Below are 13,165 nucleotides of genomic sequence, written 5' to 3' on the forward strand. Positions count from 1 at the left end.
TGTTCAGCTTTATTTAATTATTCTGTTGTGTTCACACTGGTTCAGTTTTTTGAGGTTTTTAATGCTTAGTATGTACAGTGTGGCTCAGAGCAATAGTACTGATTTAGTCCGACATCCTGCTCTTCGCTATAGTGAAATTGTAATTCTGTATCTTGCTATTGTTTTTTTCAGTCACATCTAAAAACTTAATTGTGAGTTACAGCGTGTATCTGATTTACAGTGATGAAAATTTGTAATTAATTAACACTATGATTCATCGATAATGTAGATGATTGTGACGTTAATGTTTTGTTGTGCTCATATTAGGGCTAAATCGATTCCTGGAGTAATTCAAATACAAATTAAAAAAACATTGCATTATTATTATTTGCATTTTGATGTCATATAGCAATTAAATACACTAAATGGGATTCGTTTTCACAGATGTTTTTGTGTGGAAATTTAACAATAAAATGTAAATTTTATTGCTAGGAACCAAATTACTTTAAAATCTCTTAAAATTCATTTTGTTTTATTTTCTCTCGTATATTTAGTTTTGCGTTTTAATAAACAAAAAGCACTTCTCATCCGATTAATTGATGGAATACTTGGTAAAATGCTCGATTACTAAAATAATCGATAGCTGCAGCCCTAATTAATATCCTGCGGTTTGGTTTTAATTTATGAGGGGAAAAAAAAACAATCACTGAAACTGTGGATTTTAATAAAGTTGTGTCTGTAGGATTTTCAACGAAGGCTTCCTTCCCCAGGGCTGAAATGCTGGCAGTGTTTTAAGGGAAACCATTCTACCTGTGGAGGGGATTTAGGGGGTTCTCTGGGTTAAAACGCCTGGGATATGAGTTTTGTTAGTGTCTAGCCTAGCTAGCGTTTCTTTAACAGGATCGTGGTTTTGTGGTTGGGGGCGGGGAGACCAAAGAATGTGTAAAGCAACTAACCTATTTCCTGTAGTCACAACTCTGGTGGTTCCTGCTCCTTTGTATATTAAGGAGTTACAATGGCAGCTCTAAGAAGAAGAAACTGAGCCTAGCAATTAGATACGAAGATGTGTGAGGCCTGGTTGTTGGGTGCGACTGAACCCCCACCCACAGTCTCAAACATTTACCCTTCACCACTACATATGGTTTTTAGCTTGGCTGATGAGGGAAGATTGAGCTAGAGTCTGGAGAAATGATTCTAGATTCAGATCTTCTGTACATCCCCGTTTCTAATTCCCATTGATCACGTGTTGAATTGCTGCGAGAGTTCTCCGGATCAAAGATTTCCTCTCTTGCTCGCTCTCTCACTTTGCTTTGTGTCCTACTATAATGACAGGAGCTTACAGTTTTTTCATTTTTTGAGCGCTCTCTCGCTCCTTTTTTTTTTTTTCCCCCCGCTTTGATTGCTCGACATTGTCTTTCACCCGAAGCTTTTATCCGTCTTTCTGTAAATGATTGGGAAAGATGTGTCTGAATTTTCTTCTTCCTCTTTCATCCTCTGCTCTCCCCACCTGTAACCCTCCTTTTCTTCTTCTTTTTTTTCCCTGCTGCTCAAAAATAAATCTCTTAGTTGCCTATTTTTTAAAGGGGTGCATAAAAAAGTGTGTGTGTGAGAAAGACGGTGTGTGTGAGAGAAAGCAGCAGTTGTGTGTGTGTGTGTGTGTGTGTGTGTGTGTGTGTGTGTGTGTGTCTGTGTGCTTGTGAGGTAGTTGTGAAGTGCATTTAACAGACCGACCCTCTCCTGCTGCTGTGCCGTTTTCCTGTGGGCGCCCTGCTGCCTGATGGGCCGCTAAAGAGCCTCCCTCATGCGAACGAATACATCCAGCTTTGTTTGTCCGAAACGGAGAGAAGGAGTGCAGGAGAGACACAAAGACAGCGGGAGAATAATTCCAGTCCCCCGTTTTGGCAGGAAATTGAAGAGGACGCTCTTTTTTGTGTGTCTGTAGTGATGCTCTTTGGTTGCTTTGTTCCCCTTTGTGTAACACCATTGACCATTTTTTTTTTCCTGCCCTGCTGAAGGACAGTGAACCTCACAGGGCTTTCTCTTTCATTCTCTAATAAATCATGGATGAATTAGCAGAAAAAGGTGAAAACCTAGGTAACAACCCATGATTAGATGCACTTTATTTCCCTGCGGCTTCTCGGATGCACTTTTTTTTCCTTCAAAACTCTTTATCAGGTCAAAAATCAGTCGAGATTTTTTTACCACTACGATTGACAATTGCCTCAAAAGTCTCACCTCTCCTCAGAGCAAATCAGAGTGCTTTCTTTTTTCTTCTTCTTTAATCAGCAAGCAGCAATTCGGTGGACTTCGAACCCCTCTCGGAAGTTGTTTCTTGTGTCTGGGATTGTTTTCCATCTAGGCATGACATGTCCCTAAAATGGAACCGTCTAATTGGGAGCAAAAACAGAAACATCAGAGACATGTGTGCATGCTGAGTAAAGCCTAACCAGAGTCAGTGCTAATTAGGAAATGATGGCATGGCAGACGAATCGTAGCTAACGAGTGTTACCATTTCTGAGCAGAGCAGCGGCACGTATAATGGCCACATAAATTCTCATTTATAGGTCATAATCTGCCAATTTATTTAGTCAGCCGCCCCAATTAACAGGGGTCGAACGCCTCCCTTGGGATACGCCACAAACCTCGAGCAGCAATCTCTTACCCCCTATTAGTAATTCCTCCAAATGGTGCACCACATAAAGCAAAGGTTTCCTTATATCATAAATGTCAAAAGGCATAGGGCAGCTGGTGGACAGTAATCTATCATGAAGTGAACCTGGCTTTGACTGGAAGAGAAGAGAAACAGTGTGCATGATGGCTAATCTGACAATTATCCTGCCTAAATCTGTCTATCCACACTTCATAGCTTTAGACAACGGATATAATAATAGTTGCAATACCAAAGAACGAGTGCTGAAGCATTTCCTCAAAACCATTAGCTGTTCCCATGTAATATAAAACTAGAGAACAGAGAGATCTTGTTTTCTTTCTTTCTTTTTCTTTCTTTCTTTTATTTATTTATTTATTTTGCAGTTACAGGCCCCCCTGGTTTTAAGTTCATGATTGCTGCTTGTATCAGATGGTCCATGGTACCTGGCTAGCCTGCCCAGTTTTCCAGCTTCTATTATGCTTATAAAATCAAATACAAAATAAAATCAACTTTGCCTGTTATACAAGCTTCAAAGGTGAAAAAAAACGCTTTCACTTTACTGGAAGAGAGCGAGCGAGCAAGCATAGAGAGGAAGTCATAAGATTTAATGAACCAGTCTCCATTCCAGTCTAGCCACGCTCGAAAACAAGTCTTATGTGTGCCAGAAAATGTTTCTCAGAGTGCGAGTCGTATTCATCACACCGTTACGAGTGCCTCCCTGCCTTGTGTTCGAGCTGCACTCCGAATGAGCATACACACTGCCACTGGTCCTTAGAAATCTCGCTAGTTTGGGTTACTGATTTATGCACGTGAGAGCTGGGCCTAAAAATAGTTACCTTTTTATACAAGACAATACACTTCATATTTTGGGATGGGTAACTATGTTAAACCTGATGTCGATCTCCTGCAGTTGTGGAGAATAGGAGATAATCATGTACAAGAAATGAGTTGTTTAATGGAAGTTATTTCACAATTAAAAAAATTGTCCTTGAACTATTTAACCTTTTTTTGTTTTACTCAGAAGTTTGCTTATTTTAGAATAAATATAAAATAAGCATTTTAGAAATTCCAATATATACAATATATTGACAAAGGTTTGTGGTCACCTGTCCATAAGATTTGTATGTGGTTTTTTGAACATCCCATTCTGCATTTAGTCCCCGTTTGCTGTTATAATTATCTCCACACTTCCGGGAAGATGTTTGTTCTCGTTCAGCTACGAGAGCGTTAGTGAAGCCAGGTCCTGATGTAGGTGAGGCGAGGAGGCCAGTCAGCGTTCCAATTCAGGTGTTTAATAGGGTTGAGGTCAGAGTTCGATAGAAGGCCACTTAAGATCTTCCACTTCAGCCCATGGAAACCATATCTTAAGGGAGCGCTGTTGTGCTGGAACAGGTTTGAGTTTCCTAGTTTTCTCGTAGAAACTTTTAAGCTACGGCATGCAAAGAAAATGTTTTAATTTAAGGAGTTTAAAAAGGAAATGGACATGCATATCTGCATATCTGATCAAAGCATTACTTGATATACATGAGAAAGCAAGCTTTCTATGGATATTTTGTGATGGGTGGGCGGGGCCTAAAGTATTTTTCCATCTATAATGAGTGATATTATGTGAACGTTAGTGTGTACAAAAGAGTATTAGTGGGTATTAAACTGTACAAAAACAATGTAATCACAGTTTTTGCTTACACCAAAATAATTGGTGTATATAAAAGCACATGACTTGTAAAATCATGCCTTAATAAGAAGAAAACTTGTCACGAGTGGACTAGTTCACTTGTATCACTTTCTATATCAGTGTGGTGTTTCTTGTACTATTAAATTACTAGTGTACTATTTTTGCAGTTTAATCTGAGAACCTCCACCGTGCCCTTCGCATTATTGTATTTTCTCTGCTCTTACATATCGGCTCATGACATACATCAAAGTTGAAATCGAATCAGTTGTGGAAGACCAGGAATGTACAGAAGCGGCATATGTCTGGGTCTGAATACCTTCGAGATGGACGGGTTTACTTGCGGACAAGCGATTGTAAGATTCAAACAATGAATAGGAAAAACATAGCCAAACTTTTTCAGAATGAAAACCCACTAGAGCATGGCAAGCTCTCAACTTCACAGCAGGTGCACTTGCACCCAAACAAAATGATGACCAGTTTCTTTATTTTTTATTTTTTTCCAGTCTGTGTAAAGCTTTTCTATAACATTGAGTTTGGTATTCAAGTTTCTCTTGGATTTGGTTTCTCACCAGAGGCATCTGGAAGGTTTCAGAACTTCATACTTGGGGAAACCCACCCAGTCCCCTTCTTTTCAACTGAAAAGGCAAATAAAATGAATATTTGAGTTAAAATGGCTGCATGTCTTAATAAAGACTGAAATCATGTGTGGATGTGGTGGAGATGCTTGCTTAATTCACTCTAATTCACCCTAACTGCATTCCACATAATTTATTCAAGCAGCCACACCTGACTTTACACAGCCTTTTTAGAGTCTTTGTGATATATTTATTTGACTGGCTGGTGCTTTTTTTTTAGTTTCTTTAGTTTTGCAAAAATGTAGAGGCAAAGGATGCCGAGAAGAGGTCAACACCCGGGGGTTGATTGCTGGATCTATACTGATAAAGCCATACTGATAGTTTTTCCGGGTTGTCTTGTATGACAGCGGTTGCGTTACACAATGGCAGCCTCTAGAGGTGAACCATAGAGTTCACCTGCTGTTTATTTAAAGTGTTTTTTAAAGTGTTTTGTAACCATTTTTATTTATTTGACGTTTTACTTTTTGTTTTAGTTTGAATGTATGTTTTTTTATTTCCTCAACATTTATTATATAATTTGTATTTTTATTTTATTTAGCACATTTTCAGGATTCAATACAATCTTTTTTTTTTTTTATGAAGAAGTTTAGTACTATTTTACTTGGAGTGTTTGTTTTTTTTCAGTAATCACTTGAAAAACTATAGTTTGATTAATCGATTATCGGCAAGTACGGTCCGGTATCGGTAAAATCGTTCGACCTCTAATGCTGAGACAGCTGTTTGACTGAAGTGTTTGGATCCCTTATTGTCACAATAGTGAAGGAATTAATTACAAAATATGTACATCCAAATATGTGCAGTCACAAATGCTGCATTCAAATGCCAGGTTTTTGAACTCATGCAGATGAGCATGAGTTCAAAAACCTGGCATTTGAATGCAGCATTTGTGACTGTTGGCATCTAATGGCACGACCTTTCAATTTGTGCCTTTTTTTCTCATAGCTAAAGCGATAATCAGACCAAGAAGAATTTGCCTGCTAGGAAAGACAGTTCTACAATGATTAAAGGATATTGAATATGAAAGATATGGTTTTGCCTTTAGTAGCAGTTGCTTTCACTTTACGTCAAACTTATGTATGTGAAATTTGACCAGTGAGATGATTACAAATCAATGAGCAGTCCTGTGGTTCATGTGTGGTGTAAAATGGAAAAACAGTCATGGCAGACATGATATGTTTCTACTGTGGCACATAAAAATTTAGCCGTCTGATCAGTAACAGCCTTACCCAGTTTTTTGCGGTCTCTCAGCCCGTTATGATTTCCTTATTAGCAGTGTTGGCGTCCCTGCAGATAACGTGAAAAAATTTTGGACTTTTTTTGTGCAGTGTAGTAAACCTTATCTTACCCTTCACATACAAACACCCTCCATGGATTTGTTCCATTGTAATTTTCAGCCTTGCCGTGAGGAAACCGCCATGCTAAGCACCAAGACTTTCTCTCAAAACACCAGCCACCGGAGTGATGCATGAGATATGTAAGAACTCGGCCCAAGCTGGCTGCACTTAAGCAGCTGTTGTTGCTGCCCATAGCCTCGGGTCGTGGCAAAATACCATGTGGGGATGTGTGTAAGTTTTTTAAAATGGCTGTTCCGTTGCTGTCAAACGTCAGGACGGAGCTGCTCTTTCCCAGAAAACAGCTTCCTCAGGCACGCACAGGTTTTTCTTTCATTTAACCCCACTGTCCCTCAGGACCATGCCGTAAATAGCCTTGAGTGTGTGGAGAGTGCAAACACTGGCCTTATTTAAGAAAGCCAGGACACCAGACGCATCCGTCTCCCTCAGGGGCCCAACGGATAGTCAAACTGTGATGGTTCGCATGGGATGGATACTATGAAATCCCGACACTGTTTTGTTTCCAGGGGACTCTTACTGATGAGGAAATCCAGATGGCGCACAGATACCGAATCCCAGGAACCCGGGCCTTTTTCTGAGAGAGAATAAAAATTGAATTATTAAGTAAAAAAAAGGAAAAGAAGAAGGAATCCATACACCTTTTGTTGTTGTTAAACTCTTATGTACACACAACTCTGTCCATCATGACTCAGCCCAGGTATGAATAATGCATTGTAACTAATGAGCTCCCCAAATGGATCATTTGGCAGTCGATTACTTTCCACATAAATCAATTAATTAGTCGATCAATAGCTCTTCTCCTTAGTGCATTATACACTTAAAGCAGTCGACTGCACTTCATCCTGTTCCTGATGTAAATAATTTAAGCTTCTGAAGTTAACCCCCCCATTATGAAAGGGTTGGGTGTCAGCGACGCAGTCATCGTCATGTGTTTCTGCCTTTGTCTGCTTATTTCTGTGACTGCTGACCGGTCATGAAGGGCATGACGTAACTATTCGTTGCCAGTAATTACTCTTTGTACCAGATAGAATTCTTTGACTCAGTTTGCATGAAAAACCTGCCGTGTTGTAGACCTCAGGCATGTGTATTTAATGTCACACTTTAAGTGTGGATTTGGTGAAAAAAAGGGGTTTATAAATGGACAATGTGTGCTCCTTGCATATAACATTCAATGCACCAAACTTTGGGTAAAACAACTGGTGTAAAATTTTGGCATCCAGATTTTGGTGTATCTGGGAGGGTTTGCTATTAAATTTTTTTCCTATATGGCCATTCATGATCTCGGATATTAATTGTACATGAAAATGTTGAATAAAACTTTTTTATTTTAATTTTTTTTTTATTTATTTTTTTTATACTGTTTGTTTTTTAAACTTTAACTTTGTAATATAGATCTGGCAACCCAGTTAATAGAACATGACCTGCATCACAAGTATATATATTTAAAACCTTTCAAAGGAATGGAGCAGTTTCACTTTGAAGACTTTTTTTTTATGACTTTGCAATTTTAAATTATCAAAATTTGAACTGTTTCCATACAGCGTAATGAATGCAATTTAATTTTGACAGTTTTTATTATAAAGTGTGTCTTTTATGAAATGTTTTCTTTCTTTTTTAATTCTGAACTTTTTCTTAGTGTTCATTTGTTATTTTCAGCTGCATTAAATCCTCATGCACGAACACAAATAGTAGGCATACTGCTTGGGTATAGATCACTCATTGAGCTACAGACCTTTAAAGAACTTTAACGGGCAGACACTTTGCATCTTGATCGGTGTCAAGCCAGTTTTTTCCTCGCAGAAGTATGTAAGTTCATTTTACTCTACCACTTTTCTAAAAGCCTTAATGTCTTGCAAAGTGTTGAGAAATGTACCTGATCAGCCATACCTGCAACCCTACCAGCTTTAAGCTTAAAACATGGTGTTATGGTTTAGATCTTTGTCCAGCTTTACAAAGCATTTAACGTGCTGCATCCCGCCAAACACCACCTGCGCTGAAGGGGGCGACGAGTTTGCAAATCATCAGTGAAAGCCTCTGGCGCCAGCCTCATGGGGCAAGGATTTGGGTGCCGGATCAGAGCGCACTGAATCTCAGTCCGTGGTCCCCCTGGGTTCCCTTAACTCAAACAGGGACTAATCACATGAACACACCCCATGTACTAATGATCTATGCTAACCGCAAAAACTTTTACAGAGAGATCTCTAGGATGTCCGGCAATTCCCGTATCGCTCTCTATTCATTACATTGAGCATCTCGGACGAATTAGGAAACATCTGTATGTTTTTTTTTCCTAGTCTATAGAATTTAGAATTTCCCTAACCTTACTATTGTAAATCCCTTCCTGCCTTCCGTGACTTGTTTTCTCCACTCTAATTGCCAGCACACATCTGGAATCAGGCCTGAATGGCTGCTTAGGTGTTAATAGATTTGAAAGTCTGCTAATGGGGACAAACAGGAAAGGAGGTGGGCTAGCCTGCTGCCTGTTTGCCATGAATAGGCAGGTGCTGTCAGGACTCATTTGGGGCTTTTCTGTCATACATTGTCCATTGGGGTTGCTTTGAGGGCTGCACATCCTGTTCCTAATGCACAGAGCCTTACCGCTACATCCAGATATCACAAACGAATGACAGGCTTGTTTCCTTTGTTCTGAGAATGACATTGTCGTTTGTTCTGAGGCCTGCTTGTGCACGATCTGACAGTTGGACCCAGATATACAGAAATGAGACATCCTTATAGAGAAATCTAAAATTATCTCTGTGGTGGATGCCATTTGTCACGGTCTTACGATTTCATTCCTTTGTTAAGGGTGAGCGTTGTCACCTGTTTAAGATAAACTGCAATATGTCGAAGAAATCTCCCAATATGTTCAGATAAGAGCTTGTGTTATGACCGTCGGCAACAAAACGATATCGAAGGGGCACGGCGGTCCCTGCTCTCTGTCAAATTACGAAATGAATATAACGGCCCAATCTGAGGAAAACGAAACTGTGTCACAGATTTTCAGTTACTCATTATTGCAGTGCCATTTCTTTTTAAGGAAAAGCATCTCCTGCAGCAGCTGTGCTCTTACACAGATGTTGCAGTGGAACTCAGACTGATAAAATGAGAGTTTTGGTGGTGAGCTAGTGGTTGGACCCCCATCAGTGGAGACTGCACAAAGATGCATGTAAAGTTAAAAGACATTTTATACATACATAGGTGAAGAGTCTCTCACAGCAACCTCATGTGCCTGCTTCAGGTAAGTGACTTCACTAAAAGCTTTTGTACAGCTTTCAGAAAGCAGCATTCTTTGCTCGCCCTTACGCAATATAATGAAACTTGAAGCTGAAGTACAATAATTAAAACGCTTCATATATAATAGTCTTTGCATTAATGTGTGACTTTTAACATTTCATTTGCACAGGATTATTTCTGTATAATTTATATACTGTTAATTACATTTCATTTCAGTTCTGCATCTACATTTGCTCACATCTGTTATTTGAACTTTTAATATCTGGAGTTAATAAATAATAGTATTTTAGTCTTTTCTGATCATGTAACTGTGTAGCACTATTATGGAGTGAAAGTATTATATTGGGAGAATAATAAAATAAAAATAAGAACTTACTGGCATGCGATTAGTATGACACAACTTGGCTATATTTGGTGTACTTGTTAAATTAATTATAAAAATGTTAACACTTTCTTCAGCTAAGAGTGAAATGCAGATTTTTTTAAGTCAAATTCTAGTTATGGGGATAAATGAGAGCCCATTCCTTCCCAGACTGGAATTACCTTGAAGACTGTGTATGGTTACGTGCTTAGGGTCCAAAAAATATGGCAAAGTTATTTATGAAAATAGAGATACTCAAGTGAAGGTTAGTATTGTATAGTATTCTTCTCATCCTCTAGCATTGTTTTCTTACACCAGCCCACACCAGTCTGCTGATTCCTTGCTGGGTTTCTGGAAATCATGTCAGTCATCATCTCTCTTCAAATCAGCAGTTCCTCTGTTCTCTCAGCCTTCTCTCTGAGTCTTCTTTAAAGAGCACATTCCTGGTGCTTCACCTCTTCACCTCTGCTCACTCAAATCACTACTTGACTTCACAATTACAGCTAAATAGTAGTTAGTAATTCACAGGCCAACTTTAATCACCAGCTCTTTCCCTCTGTACCTCCTTATATGGTCTGTAATATTGAATCGCAAGCTATGTTTTTCTGGAAAATAAGGTCTACTTGCCAGTCCTGGGCCTGTATCTTTATTATTATTATTATTTTTTGTACTTTTGTGCAAAAATGCTTCTAAGTGTATGCGTGTTTCAGAGAAGGGGTAGTAAAAGGCATGTTTGACCTAAATCAAAACCAGAGTAATAACTAATAAATACAAATGTGTGTGTGTGTGTGTGTGTGTGTGTGTGTGTGTGTGTATGTATGTGTGTATGTATGTATGTATGTGTGTGTATGTATGTGTGTGTGTATATATATATATATATATATATATATATATATATATATATATATATATATATATATATATATATATATATATATATATTCTCCTGGGCATGGAGCTGCACAGTTGTTGCTGGGATCCTCTTCCACTCCTCCATAATGACATCACAGAGCTGCTGGATGTTAGAAGCATGGCACCTTGCCACCTTCTGCTTGAGGGTGCACCACAGGTGCTTTATAGGGTTCAAGTCTGGAGTAATACTTAGCAACTCAATCACCTTCACCTTCAGCTTCCTCAGCCTCATCCTGGTGGTGTGTTTGTGGTTGTTTGTGGTCATGTTGGAAAACTGCAATTTGGCTCAGTTTCTGAAAGAAGAGCATCAAGTTCTGCTACAGAATGTCACAATACATTTTAAAATCCATGTTTCCCTCAATGATCCGCAGCTCCCCAGTCCCAGCAGCACTCATGCAGCCCCAGACCATGATGTTACCACCACCATGATGCTACCACCATGCTTGACTGTTGGCAAGACACAATTTTCTTTGTAATGTTTAACATGCTGGACGCCAGCTGAGCCAAACAATTTTATCTTAGTCTCATCAGACCACAGGACAAGGTTCCAGTAATGCTCTGATGAATGAACATGAGTAGGAAATGTGCCTTTGTATGGTTACATGACATACAGCTGTTATCACTTAGGGTGTACTTACTTTTTGTGTGGCTATTTTGACAACGATGGCTGAATGTTGAGTTGTTTTGACAACACAGTATACTATATATAATATTTTAATCACAATATTGGTGATATTTAACTTCATAATTGACTTTTTTGCCATTCTTGCTTTTTTTAAAATTGTTTTTATTTTGATGGCTCCATATTTTTATTTTTTTTGTGATATTGGATTTGATGTGATTTCCCTTAGTGCTCATCGTTTACTTTTATTCAGCATTAGTGCGCACACAGATTACATGCATGTACGTCCTCTAAAATGAGCAGATTGACATATGCAGACCTCAGAAGTTCTTTGCGTGGGAATTGAAATCCTTCTGAAATCCCTTGATTGTTTCTTAAACAGCTTATATTCCATCTGAAACCGGTTCTGTTTGTGCTACTGTGCTACGCTTCCCTTTCAGGGCTTTGAGGGGCAGGCAGCCCTGCATCCACCTGCTGTTCAGCTGACATTTTGGCTGTTGGTTGAAGTAGGGCACATGGTTATGTGTGTAGAAGGGTTTGCAGCTGCTCGAGGCAGCAGTGTACACGTCTCGCGCTCATGCTGTGGTCCCTGCTGTTCCTGGCACGGGCCTCTCTGCCTGCCAGTCTTTACTATATAAACAACTCGACCCTTCTGTCTCCATTGGTTGTGTCCTCTTGAGTGCATTGACTGTAGCTGACTATATACAAGAGCATGTGCAGGTTTTTTTTTATTATTTTTTTTATAAAACCTTACCAAATATAGTGAAGCAGGGACAGGGGCATGAGAAGGTGTAGCATTGTGTATGCTATACTAAGACAAGAATGCATTTTAATAATAACAAGGATTAAATCTGTGATGCAGAAAGAACAGCTACCTAATAATAGTGAAAATATCTACAGCTGGCATGACCTAATTCATGATGGCAGATGCCAGCCAGCTGTCAGTCACTGATAGTGTCCAATCGTTGCAGTGATGCAGTAGTGCCTCATTAGCAATACTAACATGCATTACAGTCAAGCTTTTGCTAATTTGAGCGATCATTGGCAGTCCTCTGTGTGAGGAATAAGGTGGGAGGCTGCTTCAGCTTGAGGCGCTTTGAATTTCTACGTTAATTCAAGTAGCTAGCCATTGATCTCACCTCTTTTATTTATTACTCACAGAGTCTAAAGAGGCTTTAGCCTTCAGCTCTGATTATCCATTACCTCAGCACAGTTCTCTAGATTAGTCCTGAAGTGTTTTTAAAGAGCGGTATATAGAAAGAGACTAAAAAATATTGTGTTACTAAGGATGTTGCTTCAAGGATTTTTTTTCTATATTTAATTCACAATGGGTCTTAATGATCGTGATGAAATGTTTGGTGTGTGTGTGTATGTGTGTGTGTGTGTGTGTGTGTGTGTGTGTATGTATGTATGTGTGTGTGTATATATATATATATATATAAAATTTTTTTATTTTTTTTATGTTCGCATGTGGAGATGCCAAAAATAATGCAAGTGCTGCTGGAACATAAGAAACTGTGCTTCCAGCTATAGAAGTACTTAAGCACATGGCACATTTTCCCACCCAGATGCATAAAATGAACTGTCTGGCAGATGTTTTATATGTACAGGCACACTTTTGGCTGCCTTCGTACGCAAGGTATACTGGGTGAACCCTGGCCTCCGGTGTGCTTATGCCTTGTGAGCTTGACAGTGGCGTAGGTCGTCATCACGAGTGCCAATTAGCACTGATTAGGAAGTGTTGC

The 13,165-nt window shown here is 39.1% G+C and overlaps 1 protein-coding gene and 1 long non-coding RNA gene across 7 annotated transcripts in view; both read left to right on the forward strand.

The window, feature by feature from the left end:
* Positions 1-13,165, forward strand: part of pard3aa (par-3 family cell polarity regulator alpha, a) — a 395,018-nt gene that overhangs the window by 108,976 nt on the left and 272,877 nt on the right. The window lies entirely within an intron of this gene.
* Positions 558-6,904, forward strand: LOC310730943. The gene is made up of 2 exons (XR_014535028.1): positions 558-5,719; positions 5,821-6,904. It is a non-coding gene; the product is annotated as an uncharacterized lncRNA (long non-coding RNA).

Source organism: Silurus aristotelis (assembly GCF_946808225.1).
Source record: "Silurus aristotelis genome assembly, chromosome: 1".
NCBI lineage: Eukaryota > Metazoa > Chordata > Actinopteri > Siluriformes > Siluridae > Silurus > Silurus aristotelis.